The following is a 13,823-nucleotide window of genomic DNA, read 5'->3' on the forward strand; positions in this document are numbered from 1 at the left end:
TTTTCAGAAGAGAAACTAATTCAGAGAGGTTAAGGGACTTGCTCAAGATCACACAACCATAAATGACTGAAGTGGAGGTTTTGAACATGTCTTTTGATTCCTAACGCAGTGATCCACCACAGCATAAGAGATGTGAATTCCTTTCTACTTGCTGGCTCCCATTCCTGGCTAGGGGTAGAGAGAGGAGCTGGCCAATTTCTTACCCACCAGGTCTGGCTGCTCCCTCCCACTAGAAAGCAGAGCAGGCTGCAGAAGGAGGCCTGCAGTCCATGTTTCTGTCAGTCTCCAGTATGACTGGAAGAAACTGCCTAATTAAAGTCTGCCGCATGCCCAGAAGCCTTCACAGCCACCAGGGTTGTTTCCCGTGCATTCTCAGCGCCTGATGATACATATTCTTCATGTTTATGTGGTGCAGTACACTGTGCTCCATGAGCATGAAGTATTAGTGAGCCAATTTCACCATCCATGCAGCTCCAGAGCAACCGGAAGGCATCCCTGTTCTAATTTATGAGGGACCAGCATGTGCAATCAATAGGTGCCCCACAGGTTATTAAAGAAGAGAAAGATGGCCCAGGCAACCCTGTTTACTAACAGGGAAATGGTCTTCTGGCAGCTTCTGGTACGTGGTCTGCAAGAGATTTACATTTCCTTTTCAGGACAGAAACAGTGGCCTTCCCTTTTCACCTCAACCCTAAGCCTGAGAACAGGGGGCTGAGGGAGGCTCCCACACAATCTGAAAGTGTCCTTCCCTGCTCCTTAATTCCAGAAGGGGTCTGGGTGGGGGTCAGCTCACGGCTTTATAAATTCCTTTTTAAGGCCCAGAGAACAATAGCTTTCCAAGATGGGTTTTGAGACTCAGTGGGTGAGAGTGGGTGACTGGGTGTGAGACCAATGATGCAAAAAGAAACTGGCGACTCCTCCCTGACTGCCAGGAGGGGGGTGTCCCGGGCCAGCCTTGCAGATCCTGGAGATGCTCCTATTCACTTCTTTGTGTTTGGGGGCCTGTGATTTGGGGAAGCTACAGTTCTTTGGCAGTTTTACTTCCTAACAGTTTTGGAGGAAGAAGGCAGGTTGGATTTAAAAATAAAACAACAGGGCTGGGGATATAACTCAGTTGGTAGAGTGCTTGCCTGTCAAGCACAAGGCCCTGGGTTCAATCCCCAGCACTGACAAAAAAAATAAAATTAAATTAAAAAATAAATAAATAAAACAGCATTGGGTTATTTGGGTCAAGTAGCAGGACATGTCTCCTGCCTCCAGTCTACCTTCTGGAGAGCAGAGTAGTTACTGCAGTGGTTGGAGAATGTATGGAGGTTATCTTTATTAGTAAAAATTTATTAATTGTAAAACAATAATAAAAACCCATTCCATGTTAACATATTTCTATTTTTTAAGTCACATCTTATTTTACATTTTTATAACTTTTAAAATTGTCTACATTAATAGAAGTTAATTGGATTCTCATATCTGTTTCTGCACTCAGTATATTGCAATATGTTGTTTTGGCTTAAGTATATGAAGAAAGCTTGGTTTTACATAAATATGTAGCTGGGAAAAGGAAGAGTGAATAATAGCCTTTTAAGATAATTGTAGAGATTCTTTTTCATAATGTACCAAACTTCATAAGTGTCTTAAATATCAGTTGCAATGTGGAATTTGAAACCCTGTAAATGAACTTTTTGTAATCTGTCCATCAGTCTATTGCTCTATTTTGTACTTAGAATGACTTTACTTTTTTTTTCAGTGCCAATCCAACCCAAGATCTCATGCATGCTAGGCAAGCACTCCACCACTGAGCAATACCACCAGCCACATTGTGCACCCAAACTGGATCTTTTACCAAGGCACGATTTGGTAACACAATGCATTGGTCAATGGAAAATATTGGTTTATTGAGTTATGCCAGTATTCCCAATGTTGACACTTTTCATTATGCCAAGTTGGAAAAAAAAATTGTATTCATTAATATCACCATCGATCTCATTAGAAAAGTCCTTAAGTATTGGGAAACTGCCAAGCACCATGGCGGTACGTACAAGTTTTCCAAAGCTCTAATTTTCACTAAGAAGCTCAAATTTTATCATTGGCAACAGTACTAACAGTTGTTTTCCTTGAAGTGACAGGATCCCTTTGTTCATTTTTGAGAAAATGTCTGCCAAATGCCCAGTCTGAAAAAAGCATTCTTTGTCATTCTTTCAAGAAAAAAAAAAAAAAAATGTTCCATGATAAAAAGTGGTTCATTCAATTCACAACTCAAATAATAGCCCAAGTGTTTTTCTGTGCTTTTTCCATGATAACTATCATACTTCAGAATGTGGCAGGAGTACTTGATGCATACTTCCCATTTTATTATGTAGGTTATTTTGGGACGTGTCAATATTTAACATGATTAACAATTATGACTACTTCCTCAAGGATATTCTTGAGTGAAACTGGCATTTTTTTATCCTACAAGTATGTAGCCATGATGACTAGCTTAGCTCAGTGTTCCTACCTTGATGCATGCTAAGGTGTCAGGAGTTTTACCCACCATTGCTTTTACACCATCAGTGTAAGGTCAGCACAGTGAAACAAGCAAAATAAAAATAAATTTAAAAATTAGTATTATTATGAGAACAGTTTTGACTTCTTTAGGTATATGAAGTATGGCAGAGGGGTCTTCAGGGCCTATGGACCATACTTGGAGAACAGCTGGTATAGTGGAAGCAGCAAGTGACTAAATATCAAAGACCCCTCAGGTGTGTCTCAGAGCAGCTCTGTCTTCTGCAGGTCATTTGATCCAAGTACAAATAAGCTTCCTTGTTTGTAACATAACCTGGTTGAATTAAATGATCTCTGTCATCTCATCATCACCTTGGGAACAACATGGGACATTGTCTTCTGATGATCATTGTTGCCTGTTGGTTTCTAATAGTGCTTGCCCTTTTTAGTGTGCTGTTGTGGAGATGTGCAGGTACATGTTCTCTTCTTATCACAAAAGGGAGGGCAACTGGCACCCTTAGAGTGGGAACTTTATTACAGAGGACCAACTAAACTCTATCTTCAACACCCAGGAAGAAACTTGGACATCATATGCTATTTGAACACAGTGTCGTTTGCCCTGAACGAGTCTGGCAAGGGCATTTTCAGCTAATGGGGGTAGAGGAGGTCCTTTGTTATGAAATAAAAGATGAGAAAATCAGGGCCAAGTCATAATAGGAAAAATAGGCTCTCCCCTCCCCAGAAAAGTAAAGAAGACAAGACTGGATGATTTTCTGAAGAAATCACATTTTGTAGTGGTGGTGACTTCCATTTGCTTTCCAATGAAAAGAAGCCAAGGTTCTCTTTCCTCCTTCACTACCATCCACGGACCAGAATTTACCTCTTGCCCCTGCAAAGCCCACAAAGCCTGTGCTAAAGGAAAATGCAGTGGTACCCAGTTGATGCCTGAAGGATACAATCTGGGAGGCAAAGGAAGGGCTGGGATGGGGTTTTGTGTTCGTTTTGCAGTGCTGGGGATCTAACCCAGAGCTTCAGGCCTGCTAGGGAAGCACTCTGCCAAGCTACACCTCCAGTCCTTTTTTAGTTTTATTTGGAGACAGGGTCTTGCTAAATTGACCAGGCTGGCCTTGCTATCTTCCTACCTCAGATTCTTGAATAGCTGGGATTACAGGCACAAGCCACTGTGCTCATCAATTTTTGTCTATGTGCGTGATACTAGGGACGGAATTCAGGGCCTCACACATGCTAGGCAAATGCTCTACCTCTGAGCCACACCCCCAGCCCTATGGCATTGTTTTATCCTAAGGTATCAGTGTTATGTTTGAGGAAGGAGTTGGGGCACCCAACTAAGGAGGTAAATGAAAGAAGCTTACAAGAAAAAGGACATTCCAATGACATCATACGAAAGGCTACATGGAGGCATATGTACCCCTTAATGTATTTTATAAAAAGCAAAAGAAGCCCCTGGTGTTTACCCATTTGTCTGCTGTGATGACCTGCAATCTGCCAGCATATCAACACCTTTTTTGAGAGCAGATTGCTCACTATCAGGCGTCTATCATCCGCCATTTGCCTGCCTCTCGCCTGTCCATCGCCTGCCTTATCCCTATCCATCACCCAACGCTCGAGGTTCACCTCCCGATCATCCGACAGCTGCCAGCAGACTGACCACAGACTGCCAGTGGAGAACCAGCTGCCTGCTATTGCCTGGAAGTTCACTGTCACAGTACCTGCAGGTTTGATTACACGTGGCTGCCGCCATTTTGAGACAACAGCCAGGCCCCGTAGGACCCCTGGCCGGACTGACTGAGCCCCGTCTCCAGGATCCCTCAGCCTGACTGATCACTCCCTGCCTCTGGGGCCCTCACATCAACTGACTGCTCCCTGCTGCCAAGACCCCCAGACCAACTGACTGTGCCCTCTCACTGGGAACCCAGACCAACTGATTGCACCCGGCCTCCAGGATCCCACAACCACAAACACACCCGACCTCCAGGACCCCTGCCGGACCAACTGCATCCCGTCTACAGGACGTCCAGCTGACCACGTCCACCCCTAAGCTGCAGCTCCCCATTTGCCAACACATTTCGAAGCCAGAACTGCCATCTTGGATAATCCTGGAAGCCGGAGCTCCGATCTTCGGGTGGGGCAAATCCCATCCTGAGACGCCTACGGGAGGCTTGAAGCTCATTGTCAGGTACCTCTCATAATCAGGCTACTGAACACTGGGAGGTTTCATTAGTATATGACTGTTACACAGTAGATTTTCTTTCTCCTTTTTAAAAAAATTTAAGTTTTTATTTCTTTACTTTTCTTGCTTTCTTTTCCTTTTGTTTACCTGTTCCCTCAGAGTCTCTTTCTCCCTCTTTTGCATGCTAACATCCGATTTCTTTTGATTACACTCTCACCCTTTCTATTTTCTAGAACTTCTGTATATTCTTTTCTTATCCCATTAACAGCCACATTCTACATCCCTCTGCATCCTCTTTGTCCTCCCTTAGAAACTGCAGACCTTATTGCAAACCTGTTTGTTTTACCGAAGATAACATTTGAACTCATTTTGTTTATTATGACAATTTTGTTATTGTCCCCATAGGGGCTATTTGGTCTAGGGTTGCATAGTGTCTGATTTGGGCACTGCTAATATTGATCTCCCCTTAAAGAAAGGGTTTGGAAACCTATAGGGCCACTATAAGCCTATAGGGGGACATCTGCAATACCCTAGATCTGCACTGCTAGAGGGGAAGATATATGAACAACATGAAAAACAAGGGAAGAAAATGATCCAAACAAATCTAGATTCTATAGTAATAGAATCCAATGACAGTGTGTTAGAAGAAATGTCAGAAAAGGACTTCAGATTATACATGATTAAGATGATTCGCGAAGCAAAGGATGAGATAAGAGAGCAAATGCAGGCAATGAATGATAATACCAATAAGCTGAAAGAGCACCTGCAGGAAGCAAAAGATCATTTCAACAAAGAGATAGAGATTTTCAAAAAAAACCAAATGGAAATCCTTGAAATGAAGGAGACAACAAACCAAATAAAAAACTCAATGGAAAGCATCACCAATAGACTAGACCACTTGGAAGACAGAACCTCAGAAAATGAAGACAAAATATTTAATCTTGAATATAAAGTCACCCAAACAGAGAAGATGGTAAGAAATCATGAACAGAATCTCCAAGAACTATGGGACATCATGAAAAGACCAAATTTAAGAATTATTGGGATTAAGGAAGGCACAGAGATACAAACCAAAGGAATGAACAACCTATTCAATGAAATAATATCAGAAAATTTCCCAAACCTGAAGAATGAAATGGAAAATCAAATACAAGAGGCTTACAGAACACCAAATGCACAGAATCACAACAGATCCACACCAAGGCACATTATAATGAAAATGCCTAACATTCAAAATAAAGATGGGATTTTGAAGGCCGCAAGAGAAAAGCATCAGATTACATATGGGGGAGACCAATACGGATAGCAGCCGACTTCTCAACCCAGACTCTAAAAGCTAGAAGGGCCTGGACCAACATATTTCAAGCTCTGAAAGAACAAGGTTGCCAACCAAGAATCCTATACCCAGCAAAACTAACCTTCAGATTTGAAGATGAAATAAAATCCTTCCATGATAAACAAAAGTTGAAAGAATTTACAAATAGAAAGCCTGTACTACAGAATGTTCTCAACAAAATATTCCATGAGGAGGAAATGAAAAACAACAATGGAGGTCAGCAAAGGGAGGAACTACCTTAGAGAAAAACGACTCAAAGGAGAAACCAAGCCAACTTAAAAACCAAAAATAAGCCAAATGACTGGGAATACAAATCATTTCTCAATAATAACCCTGAATGTTAATGGCCTAAACTCCTCAATCAAAAGACATAGACTGGCAGAATGGATTAAAAAGAAAGACCCAACAATATGCTGCCTGCAAGAGACTCATCTCATAGAAAAAGACATCCACAGACTAAAGATGAAAGGATGGGAAAAAACCTACATGCACATGGACTCAGTAAAAAAGCGGGGGTTTCTATCCTTATATCAGATAAAGTGGACTTCAAGCCAAAGTTAGTCAGAAGGGATAAAGAAGGACATTTCATACTGCTTAAGGGAACCATAAATCAGGAAGACATAATGATAGTAAATATTTATGCCCCAAACAATGGTGGATCCCTGTATATCAAACAAATCCTTCTCAATTTCAAGAATCACATAGACCACACATAATAATTCTGGGTGACTTTAACGCACCACTGTCACCACTAGATAGATCTTCCAAACAAAATCCAACCAAAGAAACTGTAGAACTCAATAACACAATCAATAACCTAGACTTAATAGATATATATAGAATATTCCATCCATCAACGAGCAGATACACTTTCTTCTCAGCAGCACATGGAACCTTCTCCAAAATAGACCATGTGTTATGCCACAAAGCAGCCCTTAGGAAATGCAAAAAAAATAGAGATACTGCCTTGTGTTCTATCAGATTGTAATGGACTGAGAGTAGAAATCAATGACAAAATAAAAAAAGGAAATTACTCCAACACATGGAGACTAAATAGTATGCTATTGAATGAAACATGGATAACAAAAAACATCAGGGAGGAGATTAAAAAATCTTAGAGGTCAATGAGAATGATGATACAATATATCAAAGTCTCTGGGACACTATGAAAGCAGTACTAAGAGGAAAATTCATTGCATGGAGTGCATTCCAGAAAAGAATGAAAAGTCAACAATTAAATGACCTAACATTATACAGCTCAAAGCCTAGAAAAAGAAGAACAGAATAACAGCAAAGTAGTAGAAGACAGGAAATAATTAAAATCAGAGTTGAAATCAATGAAATTGAAACAAAAGAAACAATTCAAAAAATTGACATAAACAAAAAGTTGGTCCTCGAGAAAGTAAACAAAATAGATAAATCCTTAGCCACACTAACAAAGAGAAGGAGAGAGAAGACTCAAATTACTAAAATACATTATGCAAAAGGAAATATCACGACAGACACCACTGAGATACAGAACATAATGAGAAGCTACTTTGAAAATCTGTATTCCAACAAAATAGAAAACACCAAAGACATTGACAAATTTCTAGAGACATATGCTCCTCCCAAACTGAACCAGGAGGACATACACAATTTAAACAGATCAATATCAAGCAATGAAATAGAAGAAGCCATTAAAATCTACCATCCAAGAAAAGCCCAGGACCAGATGGATTCTCAGCTGAGTTCTACAAGACCTTCAAAGAAGAAACTCATTCCAATACTTCTCAAAGTATTCCAGGAAATAGAAAAAGGAGGGTACCCTACTGACACTCATTCTATGAAGCTAATATCACCCTCATACCCAGACCAGGAAAAGACACATCAAGGAAAGAAAATTTTAGACCAATATCCTTGATGAATATAGATGCAAGATCCTTAACAAAATATGGGCAAACCGTATCCAAAAACCATATTAAGAAAATGTGCAGCCACGATCAAGTGGGGTCATTCTGGAATGCAAGGATGGTTCAACATTCGTAAATCAATAAACATATCATCATGTCAATAGACTTAAGGATAAGAATAATATGGTTATTTCAATTGATGCAGAAAAAAGCATTTGACAAAATACAACACCCTTCATGCTCAAAACACTAGAAAAATAGGGATAGTAGGAACTACCTGAACATTGTAAAGGCTATTTATGCTAAGCCCATGGCCAACATCATTCTTAATGGAGAAAAACTGAAACCATTACCTTTAAAAATGGGAACAAGACAGGGGTGTCCTCTTTCACCACTTCTATTCAACATTGTCCTCGAAACTCTAGCTAGAGCAATTAGGGAGACTAAAGAAATTAAATGGTTACGAATAGGAAAAGAGGAACTTAAGCTGTCAGTATTTGCGGATGACATGATTCTATATTTAGAGGATCCAAAAACCTCCTCCAGAAAACTTCTAGACCTCATCAATGAATTCAGCAAAATAGCAGGCTATAAAATCAACACACATAAATCTACAGCATTTTTATACACAAGCGACGAAACAGCTGACAAGGGAAAATGAGGAAAAACAACACCATTTGCAATAGCCTCAAAAAAAATAAAATACTTGGGCATCAATCTAACCAAAGATGTAAAAGATCTCTACAATGAAAACTACAAAACACTGAAGAAAGAAATTAAGGAAGACCTTAGAAGATGGAAAGTTCTCCCATGTTCTTGGATAGGAAGAATTAATATTGTCAAAATGGCCATACTACCAAAAGTACTATACAGATTCAATGCAATTCCAATTAAAATCCCAATGACGTACCTCACAGAAATAGAGCAAGCAATCATGAAATTCATCTGGAAGAATAAAAAACCCAGAATATCTAAAGCAATCCTTAGCAGGAAGAGTGAAGCAGGGGGTATCACAATACCAGAACTTCAACTCTACTACAAAGCAATAGTAACAAAAACAGCATGGTGTTGGCACCAAAATAGACAGGTAGATCAATGGTACAGAAGAGAGGACACGGACACAAACCCAAATAAATACAATTTTCTCATACTAGACAAAGGTGCCAAAAATATGCAATGGAGAAAAGATAGCCTCTTCAACAAATGGTGCTGGGAGAATTGGAAATCCATATGCAACAGCATGAAACTAAACCCCTATCTCTCACCCTGCACAAAACTCAACTCACAATGGATCAAGGATCTTGAAATCAGACCAGAGACCCTGCATCTTATAGAAAAAGAAGTAGGTCCAAATCTTCAACTTGTTGGCTTAGGATCAGACTTCCTTAACAGGACTCCTATAGCACAAGAAATAAAAGCAAGAATCAATAACTGGGATAGATTCAAACTAAATAGCTTTCTCTCAGCAAAGGAAACTATCAGCAATGCGAAGAGAGAGCCTACAGAGTGGGAGAAAATCTTTGCCACTCATACTTCAGATAGAGCACTAATTTCCAGAATATATAAAGAACTCAAAAAACTGTACACCAAGAATACAAATAACCCAATCAACAAATAGGCTAAGGAAATGAACAGATACTTCACAGGAGAAGATGTATCAACAAACATATGAAAAAATGTTCAACACCTCTAGTAATAAGAGAAAAGCAAATCAAAACTACACTAAGATTCCGTCTCACCCCAATTAGAATGGCAATTATCAAGAATACAAGCAATAATAGGTGTTGGAGAGGATGTGGGGAAAAAGGTACACTCATACATTGCTGGTGGGACTGCAAATTAGTGCAGCCACTCTGGAAAGCAGTATGGAGATTCCTTAGAAAACTTGGAATGGACCTACCATTTGACCCAGCTATCCCACTCCTCAGCCCATACCTAATGGACTTAAAATCAGCACACTACAGAGATACAGCCACATCAATGTTCATAGCGGCTCAATTCACAATAGCCAGACTATGGAACCAACCTAGATGCCCTTCAATTGATGAATGGATAAAGAAACTGTGGTATATATATACAATGGAATATTACTCAGCTATAAAGAATAATAAAATTATGGCATTTGCAGGCAAATGGATGAAATTGGACAATATCATGTTGAGATAAGCCAATCTCAAAAATCCAAAAGAGGAATGATCTCACTGATAAGCAGATGATGACACTTAATGGGGGGTGGGAGGGGGACAAGAATGGAGGAAGGAGGGACTGCATAGAGGGAAAAAGAGGTGGGAGGGGTGGGGGAAGGAAAAAAATAACAGAATGAATCAACATCATTACTCTATGTAAATATATGAATATGCAAATGGTATGCTGTTACTCCATGTACAAACTGAAACAACATGTATTCCATTTGTTTACAATAAAAATAAATTAAAAAAAAAAAAGCAAAAGAAAACTTAGCTAAACAAAGATACAACTCCTTTCCCTCCATGTTTGTAAAGCTTTAGTGTAAGTACTTGACCTTTCAAATAGCGAGGTGCTAAGCAACTCAGTGAGACCCAGTCTCTACATAAAATACAAAATAGGGCTGAGGATATTGCTCAGTGATTGAGTGCCCCTGAGTTCAAGCCCTGGTACCTCCCAAAAAAAAAAAAAAAAAAAAATGGCACAGCCGGGGGGTATTGAGGAATGAAGTGGACCAAATTATATTGTTACATAGTGTGCATGTACAAATATGCAACAATAAATCCCACTATTATGTATAATGTATCAATTTTAAAATCTTGGGGAAAAAACATGGCACAGCCGATGTAGCTGCACACACGGACAATCATGGCTATGTGGGAAGCTAAGGAAGGAGGACTGAAAGTCCTGAAAGTTCTAAGCCAGTTTACCGCCACACCACCCTGAAAGCACCCGATCTTGTCTGATCTTGAAAAGTTCTAAGCCAGCCTGAGCATCTACTTAATGAGACCCAGTCTCAAAATAAAAAAGGGTTAGGGATGTAGCTCAGAAGTAGAGATCCTGGGTTTAATCCTTAGTACCAAAGAAGAAAAAAAAAGTCAAAAATAAAAAGTGATGCAAACCATCATCCAAGTTCATAATGCATTTGGTATTTGGTCTGGAGAAGATGGGCACATCAGTAAGGCAGAAGCTCTTGACACTGACCCCCATCTAACCAAACAGGAGGGTAGCAGATGTTCTCTGCTGCCTCTGTAAAACCCACTAATGCCCATGACACACTAGATGCTCAACAAGTAGAGGTACTCTCAGGCACTCCTGTTCCACAAATCCAAACAAGCATTCACCAGAGTTCAGTGCAATTTGTTCCCAATCCACATCTGCCCATTGTACTTGTCATTCTGATGATGTAATTTGATTATTGTGAAAACCAATGAAATTTGAGTGAAAAAAAACAAACAAACAAGAGCCCTTTTCCTGTGAAAACTCGAGTTGTATGTTTTGGAAAGGCTTCATAAAGACAAGTCAAGCATGCAAAAAAAAAAAAAAACAAAAAAAAAAAAACTGTTGAATTAGTGTGGGAAAGACATGCAGAAAAACTAGGCAGGGGGGGAGGATTCATAAATATTTTAGGATAGTTCTGTAATCAGACTGCCTTGAGTCCTCATTCTACTTTAGGAAAACCAGCACTGAAAAACAGGCACAGTAGAGCACATCTATAATCTCAGCTGCTTGGGAGAAAGAGGCAGGAAGATCAAGAGTTTTAAGGTCAGCCTGGGCAACACTGTGAGACCCATATTAAAAAAAAAAAAAAAAAAAAAAAAAAATTCTTTTTAAACTTAAAAAAGGAAACCCATCCTGAAATTAGTAGATCACAGTAAAATGTAAACTTCATGAGTGCAGAGACCATGTTATTCACTGCTGTTATTTCTAACACCTACAATATGTCTGGCACATAGAAAGAGCACAACAAATATTTGTAAAATAAATGAATTGTGGGTATGATTAAGGCAAGAAAGATGAAGCAGTACTCCAATTAACAAAGGGCTGCTCTAAGACAAATGCTTGATCCTATCCTAAAATCCATGGTACCTAAACATACCTGTATATGCTTTAAGTTAAAATTAAAAGATTGCTCTTTCGCTGGTCCCTGTGGCACCCACAGTATGAGCAAGTGCCATGGTCTTCATACCGCCAAGAAGCTCTGTAGTCACCAATGGGACCAGAAGTGGCATGATAAACAGTACAAGAAAGCCCATTTGGGCACAGCCCTGAAGACCAACCCTTTTGGTGGTGCTTCCCATGCAAAGGGAATTGTGTTGGAAAAAGCAGGGGTTGAAGCCAAACAGCCAAATTCTGCCATCAGGAAGTGTGTCAGGGTCCAGTTGATCAAGCATGGCAAGAAAATCACAGCTTTTGTACCCATGATGGTTTCCTGAACTTTATGATGAGGTTCTGGTTGCTGGATTTGGTCGAAAAGGTCATGCTGTTGGTGACATTCCTGGAGTCTGCTTTAAGGTTGTTAAAGTAGCCAATGTCTCTCTTTTGGCCCTATACAAAGGCAAGAAGGAAAAACAAAGATCATAAATTTTGCTGATGAAAACAATAGTAATAAATTTTAATATTCCAGAAAAAATAATTAAAAGATTAAGGTATGTTTCTATCATTTTTTCATGGTTCCCCTTTAACCAACATTATCAATTAAAGGATCTACTACTCAGGTAGCATAGGACAGGAGAGCTTTGCCTGTGTAGGGAGTAGGGACAGTGCATTGGTTATGTAATATGCACTGCCCATACCATAGTGGGTTGCAGGACCAAAACAGAGACTCACCCAGGTCATGAGACCTTCAAGCAGATTCCCCTAATCTCCCCTTTATAGAATGTAACTAGAAAAATCTGCTCTGGTTCAGAAAGGAGGAGACTTGATGAGAGGCAGACAGCATTTCCAGATAGAGACTGGCCTAGTAGACACAGTTGGGAATACGAAATCATCACCTTGAAACTCCACTGACCCAGTAAACTTTGGTGCTGGTAATAAGTGCTCCCCCACTGCAGACTTGAACTTGTTTGGATTCAGACTCAGAAGATCTGGGTTCAAATTTCTATATATTAACCTTGTGTTCTTGAACGACTTCACACACTTCCTTCAGCTACAACTTCCCAACTGGTAGGCAGGGAGTGGGTTATGGGCTGATGAGATACTTATTGTCTCAATGCTCAGAGTAGCCAGGCAAGGCCCAGGGCTGCCAGAACCTTCTGGGCCAGAAGCTCTATACATTGTTCATAGTGTGATGTGTACCTGTGTGTGTCTATTTTTCAATTTATCCATTCTTTTCAGTTTCCTGTGTGCATCATGCTATGGAAAAGTTTGGAAGCACCAAGGTTACAGTCTTAGTGTCTCAGCTGATGATGTCTGTCCTGCCTCTGTCAACAGGTTTTTGTGAGCATCTCCCAAGGTGCAGGTGTGAAATCATTGTAAAGCTGCTGACTGTTCTAAGAGGCAGAGTGACAGGCAGAAGGAGTGCCTGGTCTCAACCAGTAACAGGGGAGCCTGATTCTATTTCTCTACCCCTAGTTTCCTCACCAGAGTTCTTAATCCAAGAAGAAATAAAGAAAAAGAGTGTTGGTTTATAGAAATCAAAACATTGCCCTTATTTCTGATAAATCCGATAGGAGGTTTATCTGTAGGTAAGTGAGTATCTTAATACTGAACCCAATACTAGGCCAATTTACCCAGCCAGTCACAGGCAACTCTGGAGAACCATATGTATCTCCTTCAGGGGAAAGCTTGTCCCTGGAAGTACAAAACAGAAAGCACAAAGAAAGAAGAGAAGGGGATTGGTCTGTGCGGGTCAGATTTCTTTTCAAACTTGGCAGTCAGATAGATCACTCATGTCCCATGGAAAAGAACATGTGACAGGTGGGAAGAAGGGCAGGTGTGTTCCCCTAACAGAGTCCTC

The 13,823-nt window shown here is 40.1% G+C and overlaps 1 pseudogene across 1 annotated transcript; it reads left to right on the plus strand.

Moving 5' to 3' along the window:
* The first annotated feature begins 12,027 nt into the window (after positions 1–12,027).
* LOC306653986 (small ribosomal subunit protein uS12-like) lies at positions 12,028–12,885 on the plus strand (annotated as a pseudogene). The gene has a single exon. The product of its transcript is annotated as a small ribosomal subunit protein uS12-like (transcript).
* The last annotated feature ends 938 nt before the right edge of the window (positions 12,886–13,823 follow it).

The sequence above is a fragment of the Sciurus vulgaris genome (genome assembly GCF_902686455.1).
Source record: "Sciurus vulgaris genome assembly, chromosome: 2".
NCBI lineage: Eukaryota > Metazoa > Chordata > Mammalia > Rodentia > Sciuridae > Sciurus > Sciurus vulgaris.